Genomic DNA, 14,520 nt, shown 5'->3' on the forward strand with positions numbered 1-14,520 from the left:
CTACGAAGATTTTACTAAAATGTACCGTAGAGCACAGAATCCAGAGGTGGTTCAGCTACAGTAACCTATGAAAGTACTGAAACTTCCCCGACGCCATGTTTACTGGTAAAAGTCCCTTTATTTCATCAGTCCAGAGTATTCGTCATCTAGATCAAACAATTACGCTTCTATTTAAGTGATAATTAAATTTATTGAAAAGGAAAATGAAATAATTTACATGTGGAAAAGTCAACGCCCTCCATTAGCTTGACTCATTTCCATCATTTGGCAATAATCATCTTCATGAATTCATTTAAATCTTTTTGGCAGAGCTGTTTAATTTCATCAGTGTTTTTCATCCTTTCAAATTTTTCTAGTAGAGCGCAGAATGCAGGTGTGTATCAGTAGGACAGCACGGTATGAAGAAAACTCCATGAAAATATGATAAGAGACATTAATGATCGTTAGGACAAAATGACTTGTACCGGATGAATAAAAACTAAAACAACTAACAACTAATAGATTATTTATATTTCACTTCAAAGTCAACTCAACTTAAATTACACTTAAGATGAATCGCATCTGCAAAAACACAGGTTTCTAACATAAAAGGCCTTCATCCGATTGGTCAATGACATGAAGGGGCCCATCCGATTGGTCAAATGCATAGTTTATCATAGGTAATGGCGTCTTTTGTGATATGCAAACCAGACAGTCTGATTTAGTGATATTGATAAATTCGCAATTTATTGTCCAGGCCTAATAATAGCAATAATAATAATAAACTTTATTTATAAAGCACTTAAATTGTCCATAAGACCCAAAGTGCTGTACAATCTCAGAATTAAAGCATTAAAAAAAAGGTAATTTATGGTAAGCTATGACGCCACCCCTGAAGTGACCCCTACCAATATAGTTCTACCGTCATGTTTAACCGAGAAAAGTTAGGCAACTCCGGCCCTCGAGGGCTGCAGTGTCCACATGATTTCCAGATACCCAAGCCCTGCTAATGACTGATTACCTGGTTCAGGTTTGTCCAGCCAATCAGAACACACCAGAGCAGGGTATGGCCCTCGAGGCCTCGAGCTGGCTATCCCTGGTCTAAAGAGTATTCATTTACGACTTTTATTAATTATCCAGATGTTTTTGTTAAATGTAAGACAACTGTTTGTGTTATCGCGCGCAGTGTCTTTCCTCTGGAACTGGATCTATTTTGTTCATATTTGTTGATCTAAACAGATTCAGCTAAGACCAGCAGTTCTTTACATAAAGTTCTTATTTTATTGTGACCTTTTAAGATACTTTTGGGGATCCTTTCGGACTGGAAAGCTTCTCCCCTGATCCTAGTTTTGTCTATTTGTGTGCGACAAGTTGCAGTCTCTGACTTCTTTAGTCTAAGAGATCATGGCTCTTGACCAGATTGAAACATGTCCAAGACTTTGCTTTCCCTCTGAATGTTGTCTTCTTCACATGGCATTTTAATACTGATGTCCATTTTTATGAAATCCTTTGGCGTGTTTCACTCTAAGCTTCTGCTAAAATCATTTTTTGGATGAGGAGATTTCTGGGAGTAATCAGGCTTGGGTGTGGCAAGTGAAACTAAACTATTGATTTTCCAAAGAAATGTCAGCAACCACAGTTAACTCATGATTTAGAAAGGGGAATTATCTTTTTCACATGTACCCTAGGTTTGGACTTGCCTTCAATTAATAAAATAATCATTTCCTCTTGAGTCGAAGAGGTCATTTTGTTTGATGATCTAAGACGTTAAGCATCACAAACATGTTAGGAATTAGGAGGAGGCAGCCAGTTTTCCACAGTACTGTACATGGACTCAAACACTTGATAAGATTATGTATGGTAATCCTCTCATGCTAATAAGATAAGTCGAGCTTTATTAAAAATCAAAAACTCGCATTAAACAGAGACCACTCATACAGTTTCTGGTTTGTTGTGCATCCATCATGCTTTTCCAGGTACCCCCCCTTGATGATCAATTTATTCTGATTGGCTGGCACCTCAGGGTTCTTCTTTAAATGACTTCCGTTCAAAGGTGGGAGCCACCATTATCTGCATGCACGCTAAATATGTGGAAATACAGGGAGAAAGTGCTTTTGAATCAAATAACCACTGCTATTACTGTTAATAATCAAGTTATTAGCTTTTTGGAGTAAATTTAAATAGGGAGCAATTAAACAACCAGTCCCTTGTTGTTTGTGTAGTCAGAGACAAACCCTGTCTACACATTCTCACTACTAACTCGTCACATATGAACGGTTGGGCCTCCTTAAGGTCACTTCTTTAAGTTTTGGGTATCACCAACTCATCGTTTTTTGATGTGCTGGCTGTTCCCATTATTTCACAGGTCTCCAACCCTTGGGATGTGGTACCGGGCGGGATAATGGATGTGGAACCGGTACCGGGTCAGGGCACCAGTACGGTCTCTTCCGCATCCTGGTACCGGTCTGGGTCCCAAGGGTTGGGGGCCGCTGATTAGTGTATTCATTTTTTCCCTGTCTGTGGCCCAGTACCAAGCGGCCTTGAGACTTGTATAATTTCGCAGCCCATAGGTTGGGTATCCCTGATTTAATGGGAATAGTCAGCTAGCAAAAAGCAGCGAGCTGGGGACACCCAAAACTTCAAAAAAGGTGCCCTAACCATACGTCCTTCTATGAGGAGTTGGGAGTGAGAATGTGTTGACCCTGTGGAGGCAATTCCATTAAAAAAAGAAAATAAACTGCATTGACTGCTGCCTGGTATAACTGTCTTTTTAGAACGGGAAAAAAAATCACAAGATCAAAATCCCATTTCTTCACTATTAACCCTTGCATATCTCCCTGTAAGCGGTACAGCATCTACACATTTCACATACTGTTGAAACATTTGAGGATATTGTATATAAGGGCGCCTTGCTACTTTATAATTCACTTTTTACAGTCTTGATGTTTTGTCTACTTTTTTAGTGCAATGTTGCAATCATTGACTGTATAAGTATGAACTGGACCTCTCTCTTCTCATGTTCCAATTAGGAAATACCCGCGGGTTGCAAGAAGGCCAAAATCCCATAGACTTCCATTGAGAAACAGAGAGTTATTTCTCAGTCATATTATTTGTCAGAATAACCATTCTTGCTCTGATACATTCTTCTTAGCATGGCCCTGTCTTTATCTCCAGTTATTCAAGTTCTAAACTGACCAATCAAATGCCTCAACAAAAGCTTGTGGCTCCCACTGGCCACGCCTCAAATGTTTGATTGACAGATTATCCTGTGTTTGCTTTCAGTAGAAGGGGTGTGGCCTTTGAACAAGCCGGAACCACCTCACTGTTGATCGTTGACAGTAGTTACTCTAAAACCATTAATCAGACGACTCTGACTAATTTCTGTTGAGAGGTGGCAATCTGTTGCAATATGGCGGTAGATGTAACAGGAAGTGACGGTGAAGGCTCTGGCCTGATTTCTGGAGGTAATGCATTTCCTATGGGGGACCTCAACAGTTGTTATGTCCAGCTCCTACTCATAGTCAATGGTTGCAATGCTGTTTTTTTGCCATTTTTTTTAACAGCGGATTGTGTTCTGCATCCTGATTAGATGTAGACCTCGTCAATCAATCTCCTCTAGGTATCATGTCTCCTGTACATAATCTGCTCAGTTTGCCATATTTACATAAATCTTGGATCGCGATCAAGTCTTTGGTTTCATTCTATAAAACTGAACTTATTTGTCTACGAAGGTTTGAACTTTGAGAGTTTAAACAAATGAGGAAAAAATGAAAATGTTCATGTTATCTGAGAAAAGTGTATCGTGTACTGAGTGGTTTTACAGCCTTAAAACATCTATAATTATTGTACAAAAAATAAAAATAAGGATAATTGCTTCACAGATTTAGTCAATGTCTTTAGAACATAATTTCTGCAATAAATGAGGAACATAGTAGGGCATTGCTCCTTACAGCTTTGTTGGCTTATTATAGAGAGAACTGACATCCTTGGAGTAGCAAAAAAATAATTTCAAGAGGGAAATATGTTGCATAGTCAGATTGTAGTGATTTTAATCAATAGTCTGAAAGCTGAAATTAAAAAAAAAAGTATTTCATCTTTGTGGAATTGGCTTTTATACCTACCAGACATTTTATCCTAAAAAGGCCTGTCGTTTTTGGGCCATCGTTCCAATGCTGATATTATAAGAAATATTTACAGCGGCTATTTATTTTTATTTCTACTGTAATGTTTGCCAAACCCTACTTCACACCCATCTGTCTCCATCCTCTGTGGGCTGGAACTCCTTTTTGAACTTAAAAGCAACAGAGGACCCTGAAGCCTCCAAAATATTTACACAGGTGCTGCTTATAATTGAATCCCCCTGAAAGTCAGGGAGGCTGGTGGGCCTCCACTGGCTGACCACTGAAACACATTCTGTCATTTATCTGTAATGACCGCCTCGGCTGTCCAGACTGACGGATCACAGCTGTTAACAGCTGTGCTCTTAACAAAAATTGTCATGTTTGCATAAACTTTGCTTCACTTTGAATCACCTACTTGACGATTATATTGTTTCCTGTGAAGCCAGACGATGTTCCAGTTGTTGACTTTACGTGCCCTCTAGCCCGCGGTGTACGACAAAACCCACTGTAATGACTCAATAGAGCCAAAAAGACATTCTACTTTAAGCTCCAGTTTTCCCTTAAAGGATTAGAAATAAGAAGTCAACATAAAATGTCAAAAGAAAAGAAAAATGTCAGAAACGAGAGCGGGGCCTGACAAGAACAACAGAAGAAGACGTGATGGCTGTGTTGTTACAGTAGTTTGGAAAGGGCATATCACTTGGGTATATCAGCTTGTCCTGTGACTCACTGGCATCTGCTCAGTCTCACTGGAGATCAGCACGTGTCCAGCTCCCTGTGCTGAAATGTTCAGCGCGCTCCTCACGTAGCGCCTACTCCCAACGCCCCAGCGCCGCAGCCACGTCTGTTTTCCATTGTGCCGTCCATATGCAGCTCATATGTGAAGCAGTTAAACGCGGTTCAGAGACGCTGATGTCATGGCTCCTTCTGCCAGCTGCGGTTTTGAGGCTGAGCGTTTCGGAGCTCGCGGAGCACTGTTGCCCACTGAGGGCTGTTGCAGTTGAGGCTCCCGAATTCCCTAAAACTCGAGACCAACACCATGACTCTGGCGTGAATGTTAGTATTTGCAAAAAAAACATGTTTTGGTTCTAAAAACATGCTAAAATATGGAGGAAAGTATTTCAGTAGTGTGGTATTCTTGCAATAACATACTTCAGACCGTCAACAAGTTAAGAGATTTAGAAGATATCATACATCAAAAAAATTAAAATGGAAAGAAAAGTATTTAAAATAGGAGAATAGATTGGTCCAAGTAAGCATTGCTAGCCATCTGTATGCACATCAATGCATCAAGGTCAGTTGTAGTCAAGTTACATTCACACTATACATTTGACTTATGTTCTTGAACAAGCTAAAAGCACATAGTTAAAAGCTCATTTAGCCAGTGGTGTTCACACTGGACTGTCACTATCTGATATTATATGAAATTATTTCAGCTGTTGGAGCCCATGTTCTGGGTGTAGTCTTTAAGCACCAGGATTTCTTGGATACAGCACTCTGTGAACAACCAGTTTCTTGAGCCAAACCAGTTGTGTCTAACCCTTCCTGTGCAGAGTGTTAAGTGATCCATTTCAGGACAACTCAGGTCAAGTCAGGGGTCTTCCCCATGACTGTGTGGCTAATGGATCCAGACCCAAAAACCATTGAAGATCCAAGAAACCCATCCATCTATTTTCTGTATCCCCGGTTGGGGTCACAGGGTTGGTGGAGCCCATCCCAGCCACTGAAGGAAGAAGGGTAAGAAACTCTTTAAAATGTTTCACATTCATTATCCATATGAACTCCTGCAGTAAGTGAGTGAGAAACTGACTTTTTGTCATGTGTTAGTTTTAATGATAGTTAAAAGAAATATACATTTAAAATGGCTACATCTATTTGTGAGACATTTTTTCCCACATTTTTTATTAAGATAGTTACAAAGTTATAAGCAAAAAAATACAAACAACGCAATTGCCTTTCGAAAATTCAGTAAGTGCAACCTTCTATAAATGTAATTCCAGTTTTAAAATGTACAAATGTAATACTAAAAAATGTCCATATTTAGGAACCACGATGTCCACTTCCTTTATTCATCCTCCGATAAGTTCAAGTACTTCACGTATGAGTAATGGGTTCCAAATATTTTCAAACTTTTGTTGTCTACCCTTCAGTATATGTATATGTAATTCTTTCTAATGGCAAAGCAGATAACAACTGTCAGATCCACTGGGTAATAGATGGTCTATGACCTTCATCTCAAAATAACCCAATATACCATTTAGTGATAAGTATACAGAGATCTATAAGCATTCATTCAAAATTAGTGTAGATGTGTTTCTCTGGGTATAAACCAAATTAAACCAATCTGGGATCTAGTTTTATTCTTTTAGTATTAATTTTCTTTGTGAAATATGTGTAAAACATTTATGAACAATTGTTCCTTGTAGGGATGTAAAAAATAGATACGTATCGCAAATTGATTGAGCAACTGCAGTATAATTTGAAAACCATGTATATGAACAAGATAATGTTGGCTAAAAGGTATACAATCAATCATGAAGTAAATAACTGATTTTTGGCAAACTGCAGTTTCTTTTTCTGTTTTTATCGTCTTTGTCTTTTCATGCACATTTGATGCAAACAAAAAGACGTCCAATCACAAGCTTGCTCCTTCCAAATCAATACATTTCTCTGTCGAATTCCATGCATTATTATTTATATCTTAAATTGCATATGAATAAGAAATATCTATATTTTAGCATTTTGGTCAAAGAATCTGACTGTGTTGTATTGGCAAAAAGTTAGGCAAATCCTTTGTGTATTGATTCGTGGACCATGTATCGAGATGCATATCAAGATGCAGATCCCCTGTCTCCCCTCTGGCCATCAGCAGGATCCATCACCAAGTACCAACCCCTGCTGTCACTCCCAGCAATATTTACTCAGAGCACTGATGCCTGCTCAGTGTGAAGTCTTATTTGTGCCACTCTGCCTGCATCACCGAGCGTTCTCATCTGAGGCTTGATTTGTCCTTGACTTGTTTGCTGCCTGCCCCGACCCTCGCCTGAACCCTGACCCCTCTGGTTGTTCTCTGATACCATCAAGCTCGTGTTTGACCTCTGCCTGCCTGACCTTGATTTAGCTTTATGGACTTTTAGCTGTGCTTCACTCCTATTCTCCAATCTGTGCCAAATAAACCTGTTGCACTTGGACCCAACTGTCTGCCCGTTTGTGACAGAAGATATCAACTATTGCAGGTTATTTTTGAATTATGAAACAAATTTATACACTAGCTTTAATTCTTTAACTAATTTTTGAATAAAGTATTTTCTAAGACTTTTTTTCATTCATTAAAGACGCACTCAAAACAATGTTTTCATACTGCAGGGATAGAAAATTTTTGTTGTTTCATTTAAAATGTGCACAAACTTTTAAAAGGTAAGCAAATAAGGCACAACAAAATTTAACTTTTACAAAAAAAGAAAGAAAAAAGACAGATGAACTGCTTAGAATGGAACTCAGTGTCCATGACTGTGCTAATGCCTCTGGCTGGAAAGTGTAAATATTCCTGTCATTATGTCCACTCAGCGTGCGGCGGTGTGAGTTACTTCTACGAGCTACACTGGCGCTCATATCAAAGGCAGCTGTGGAACAAGGCTTGTTACAGTGGCTTTAAATAGATCAGCAGGTAATGGGCTTTGGAGAGCTGTAATTGCAGCCATCCCGATATCAGCGACGCAGCGACATTTTAAAGCCTGGCTTGGCCCTGACAGATTACCATCAGGGGGCTACAGTGCCACCTGGCAAACACCACGCTCTCTGTGATGTGTAATTTACAGCCACTGTCATCAAGAAGCTGGCTCCCGTCCCCCCATTTGTTCTGAATTCCCCTTGACATATAACTAATACTCTGTCAGACTTGCATCCTGACGAGAAATAACTTTCCCGTGCGGCTGACGGCTACAGGGGGCGACTGGCCCCCCCTCCCCCTTCATTCCACATCAGCCTTCAAGTTGAGGCGAAGGAAAAAATGGCTTCCCGCTGCTATGAGGCTATCTGGATTTTAATAGCTGGACATCTTTTTTTTCATGCAGGAAAAATGTGCTAAACTTGGCTGAACTATAATAACTGCACATTTGTGGCTCCCTTGGACCAAAATTGTCCATTACCCATCAGAATCCAACTGCAGACCTATAATTAGGAGTATTTTAGGAACGCTGGAGTATCCAGTGGTCACTGCATCCTCTGAATGGATGTGGCAGAGCTGCAGGTCTTGACCTGAACTCAAACAATTGCACCACAGTGCAGCACAAACCTAATTCTGTTACATTCTTCTGTCCGTCGTCAGCGCTTGCAATGCATGGACGACAGGAAAACAATGGAGTTGGGCGGCGGTCCACGTTTTTCGCCTTACAGTTGTCTCTTGTCTGTGAGCAGCATCTAAAAGTGAATGTGCGGTGTCACCCATCACATGCTGGGATCCGATTATGTTTGGAGTCGACTAACAACAAGTGAGCTCACCACATCATAACCCAAAGCCGGATATCTAATCTGCTCAGTCTCTTCCTACGGAGAGCTTTTGTTTTCCTGGGATGACAGCCCATTGCAACCGATCAGCGAAAAAAAACAGAAACTTTAGTTTTTGGGGAAAATCTGAGAAAGAACAATCATTTACACACAGCAGCACAAAATACAAATAAGATGTGAAGGCCTCCTCCTCCTCCCGCCACGTACAGCTGGGATCTAAACGCCTCTATAGAAACAAAACAATTCCCACAACAGCTGGGCTTTGACGGGATGAAGTGCCTGCAGTAACTCGGGCCAGATGTGAAGAGGAGCTCGCCGTATGAAGCCGGAACTCTTTCAGGGGGGTAACCACCACCCAGAAGCTCCTGCTCCAGAGATCTGAGGGGCAGGCCGGGGATTTTTTGTGCTTTCGCCTGTTTTGGCTGGCTGGGGATTTTGGTTATTGTTGTAAGATAGGAGATCTGCAGCGGAGAGGGCAGGCTGGCCACTCTCAGCACATGAGGATCATGTAAAGCCGCCCTCACCTCTGAACCAGCGGTGTGAACAGCTGCCTCGAGTTAAAGGAGAGACTGACTTTGATCCACCTTGAGCTGGAATCATGCAGACAAAAGTGCTCATATTTGGTGCAAGAGCTACTTTTGGAGAAAAAAAAAACAGCGTTCATCTACCTGTTTTTATTACCCACCTGGATAAAGACCCTGTTTTTCCCGCTGTTCTGCTGACAGGCCTGGAGGAAAACTTTAGTAGTAGCTGCTTGTCAGATTATCTTAGTTCAAACTGAAGCTGTGGGGTTTTAAAAAGTGGGGTCCATCTCATGTGCAATACATTTTTAGCTTATGTTACAATCCAGAATTGCATTTGAGGGCACAATTTGGTACAATATATAACCTTTATTTCAATGTATAATTTTGAGAACCCTGCAAGAAACCAACAAGCTTGAACTAAATTCAGAAATATTGTTCTTTAAATAGTACTTTTTCTGTTTGGTCTGAATGTTAATGAAACATGTCAAACTTCCCTTTGATATTAATGAATAAGAAGAAACACAATTTTCATTAGTTTGATATTATAACCCCATAAAATTAAGATAAAAGTTAAGATAGCCCCAAATATTAAAACGGACCATGTCAATACTGGGTATTCCACAGTTTGACAGTGACGTCTCATTCTCCTCACTATGATTTTTTTCTGAGGTCTCCCACTTTTCCACAAGTCCTACATGGAGCTCTGCCATGTCCTTAGGGGGTGGGGTCTGATCATCCAATCTCTGCTTCAGCTGTTCCCAGATGTGCTCTATGGGGTTTAGGTCAGAGGTCATTGCTGGTCACACCATATGAGACACTCCCACTTCCTGAAGTCCAGCTGTGACAATTCTGGTACCATGTGGTGGAGAATCATCATAGGGGTGTTCTGAAGGAATTAGAAGATGATGATGGTTCTATGACGTCTCTGAGGTAAGAACGTGCAGTGATTGGACCCTCTACAATAACCAAAGGGGTTTGGTCCTGACTGGTGATGTTTATCCAGATTGTTGCATCTACTCCACTAAAGTAAACCCTGGGAACCATGTTGACGTTGAAGTATCATGCACCTTGCCTTCTCCATCATTTCTGTGCCAGGTGACCCAACACTGATCAGTGAACAGGGTGGTAGACCATTGCTGGTCACATGGTCTTGTGTTCACTGCAACATTCACGGTAGGTGTCAATAGAGTCACCTGCAACGGTGGTCTAGCGTTCAAGTCAAAGCAATGGAGTATGTTGAGAATGGTTTGTCTGGAAACCCTAGTACCCTCTCAGGACCTGCAGTTGCGTGCTGTTTGCTAAACCATGTCTGAGTGCAGACGTCCTTAGGTTCTGGTCAGGGTTGTGATCTGTCACTGGTGGAGCTCTACTCCTGGGTCTGTCTCAAACTCTGTCAGTATTTCTGTCTTGATGCAAGTCTGCTGATGACACTTCGAGACTCACCAAGTTAACCTGCAACGTCTGAATGCCTCATACCAACCTAAAGGCACGCTATGACTAGGTGTTGCTGCTCGTCCGTTAGGTAACATCATGTGTTCATGGCTGATTGAATGATGAACTTGGAATGAGTTGCAGACAAAATCCGTTTCTTATACCCACAGAATCTTGAAACTGATGACACTTCTAAAAGGTTTTTCTATTATTGACTTTCGTCTATGTTTCATCAATGTGCTTTTATGATTATGTATTTTTGCTTGTACTTCAATCCATGCCTTCCTACTGCGACACAGCTCAAAGGTGCTTGATTTTTGACATCAACCATCTGCTCATGTGACTTTTCTAGGCAATTAGTGCCACCAGATTTGCTTGGCTGATGCCCACCATTGGGCAATATGTCTTCTATGTGATGTCCACCAGTTTCCCTTGAGATTACTAAATTATAATCGATTGGTTATTATTTTTTTATTGTGGAAAACACAAAAAGAGGTGTGTCTATCACCCCAATACAATTACCTCTCTATCCCGTAAGTCTGTAGAGTGAAACAAACGCGATGTATGCAACATCCACTGAGTTTTTCACAATATCCCTAACTTTTTATGAATTGCGTATTTTAGTTAATGGTATATATCAAGTATTGCAGGGAAAATGAATAGAATAAACTAATATGATATCAAGCAAAAGTAAAAACTGACGACCAAAAAACAGAAAGCAAAGTCATTCCCCTGTGTAAGAACCAGTTCAACTATATAGTGAAACCCTTAACAAATGTCTTTTCTGTTGCCTCAATGGATTCCTAACAAAATCAAAATTAAACTTTACAATCTATACTGTAAATAAAAGTAATTTTATATGTCAAATCCAAACTCAAAGATCAAAAGATTGCTTGTAACATAAAATTACTTTTGTTCCATTTCTTTGTCAACCTGCACTTGAAACAACTTTGTTCAAAACCATAACAATATATTTTTATTATTCCCAGAAGACAGAAGGAATAAAAAAGACACAAAGTTGAAGGGTTGTAAAAAAAAAAAAAGAGGTTTCTCAGTTCAGTTTTGCCGTCACTTCAATAAGACACAAAGTGGACCTCCATTCTGCTGAATGGGCAGAACTGGAGCTTTTAGCTGTTGCCAGTGTCTTATAGTTGGTTTCTATTTGACATTTTATAACATATCTTTTTGTTAAAATGATCTTTGGAAGAATAAAGCAAAGTTTTCTGTTGCTTTAGTGTCCTATATTCTTTGTTTCCATTCAATATTCTCAATAAAACTTGAAGAACTCTATTTATTATTCTCATGCGTCCAACCATCCATCATCTTCTGCTTATGTCTGGGTTTGGGTCGCTGTGGCAACAGTTCAGAAAGGATGCTCAGAACTCCCTGTCCCAATCCTGCTCCTCTGGGAGGACACAAAGGCATTCCCAGATACAATCCTTTTCCTGCGTGTCCTGTGTCTGCGGCGGGAAACTCCTCCCTGTTTAACATGCCTGTGACCCCAAGCGAGAAAGACATCTGGGTGGCATTGTTAATAGATGTCCAAACTGTTCTTTTCAAAATAAAAGTACTCAAATACTCCATCCATCCATCCATCTTCTTGACCGCTTCTTCCCTTTCGGGGTCGCGGGGGTGCCGGAGCCTATCCCGGCTACTGATGGGCGAAGGCGGGGTACACCCCGGACAGGTCACCAGTCTGTCACAGGGCCTCAATCACACACACATTCACACCTAGGGACAATTTAGAGTCATCAACTAACCTATGAAGCATGTTTTTGGATGGCGGGAGGAAGCCGGAGTCCCCGGTGAAAACCCACGCATGCAAACTCCACACAGAAAGGTCCCAGCCGGGATTCGAACCGGGGCCTTCTCGCTGTGAGGCGAGAGCGCTAACCACCTGCGCCACCGTGTAGCCCTACTCAAATACTCAATTGAGTAAATTTAATGGTAAGTGGTGTATTGTCAGGAATAATAAAAAAACAAATTTTGTGGTGCTTCTTATCCAGAAATTCATAAATCTAGCTTTCTAAGATTAAAACAGAGCTAGTTACTGCTATGTTTGCATTTTTGAACCATGAGGCACACATAAAGCACTGAAATTCGTCAAAGTGTTTGGTTCATGATTTAACAAACCACTATGGCTACGGTGCTTTGGATGCTCAAGGAGTGATACGTTATTTAACTTTTATTTTTTTTACTTTACTTTACAGTGACTTTTTAAAACTAAAAGTTTTGTATTTGTCTTTAATGAGACAGACTTCTGGTATAAACAATTGAAGAGTATCAGTAGTCAAAAGACTTTTAATGCTGGAGCTAAAGCTCTGGTGTAAAAGGGTTGATCAGACCTGGGTTCACGTTTTTAGAGTTCAAGTAGGCGTTCACACCAAACAAATCAGACTGGAAACAAAAATCTTTGATGTGGATCTCACCTGCCAGAGTAAATGCACCCTTTACTGCTGTCACCTAAGTGAACCAACCTGTTTGTACTAACAGCTCCCAACAACGGGCCATGTGCTGCAACTCCCAGAACATTTCTCTCATTAGACTGCACAGCAACACAACTTCAGACAACACATTAAAAGGAGGACACCAAAGAAATCTCCTTCATCCTGTTAAAAACAAACAAACATGAAATCCCTTTCAGTGATGATGAAGATTGTGATACAGGTCGCTGCTCAGAGTGCAGCCGCTCCACAGAGTCCCATTCTGTTGTTGACAGCAGCTATGCATCACTTCAGATATTGGAGGGCTAAACAACCAACAGTTCCACAATGTACTGTGTTGGGAATCAGCTTTGCAAACCTGAAAGAAATGAAGATGTTTTCTCTTGGTGTTCTTTGCTCGCTGAGATTCCTGTTATCAGATTTCATGAACTGCACCACTGTTAGGTTTATTGAAACTCTCACAGTCGGACCTTTTTTTCTCTGTCTGATCACCAAGTAAATCAATTCTCTTCTGGGAAGACGAACAGAGTGTTTTCCATCTGTCAACTCCTTCTTATCCAAGAGATTTTTGAACATTTTTGTACAGATGTGACAGATGTCTTGGGTTTGTGTCACACCTGAATGCAGCAGGCCTGCAAAGATCTACTAGTTTTTATTTATAAAAGTTTGTTTCAGCCGCAACAATCAGCCATCGACCTTCTAACTTTTATAAAAGGCTGGACGGGGTGACCTTAGTTCTTTAAATTGTGTGTTTAGAGCGCCATATGTTACTGTTATGTTTGGTAATTGTTGAGGGACCTGAGTGTGGGTTAGAGGCAGAAATTAGGAAAACTAGGAACTAAAGCAGCAATGGCAGTTTTAGGTCGAGAGCATCTAAAACCGAGGACAGAAACAGCTGTGATGCTTAGATATTTAAGCCTATAAAACAGATCTGGTAAAGGCCAGTTGGTAACAGAAACTTGGAAAATAGGTTTATCAATTCCTATCATTTTGAATAAATGAAAAAAATGTGTTAATGCTTATTTAATGATCAGAGTTAATGGTGGATATTATTCCTGCAATAAAAGTTGATTTAGAAAACTACTTGTGGTTTTTGTTTCTTTGAAATTAAACTTTTCATCTGGACAAAATCAAGTGCTAAGAGGTGAACTTTCCCTTTGAAATGATACTTTGGATCACTTAATATGACGTTTAGTTTATATATGCTACTTTCCTCCACTGGTTAGTCCTTTCACACCAGCTGCAGGTAACCATGACAACACGTCACACTGCATATCAAATTGTCCACTTCTTGTGAAAGGCGATTTAAATGTTAAAAGCAACAAGATGCAAAGTATTAATATTTGATTTAATAATTATTTATTTTATAACTGACCATCGTATACGTGGGATAATGTTCTTTGAAGTGTCCATTATTAAGATTTAATGGACTTTGTTGCTTTGTTGTCCATTATTTTCTGATAGTGTACACCTCACCTACTTAAATAAGACAAAACAATACAAAAAAAAAAAACA

Source organism: Oryzias melastigma, linkage group LG20 (assembly GCF_002922805.2).
Source record: "Oryzias melastigma strain HK-1 linkage group LG20, ASM292280v2, whole genome shotgun sequence".
Taxonomy (NCBI): domain Eukaryota; kingdom Metazoa; phylum Chordata; class Actinopteri; order Beloniformes; family Adrianichthyidae; genus Oryzias; species Oryzias melastigma.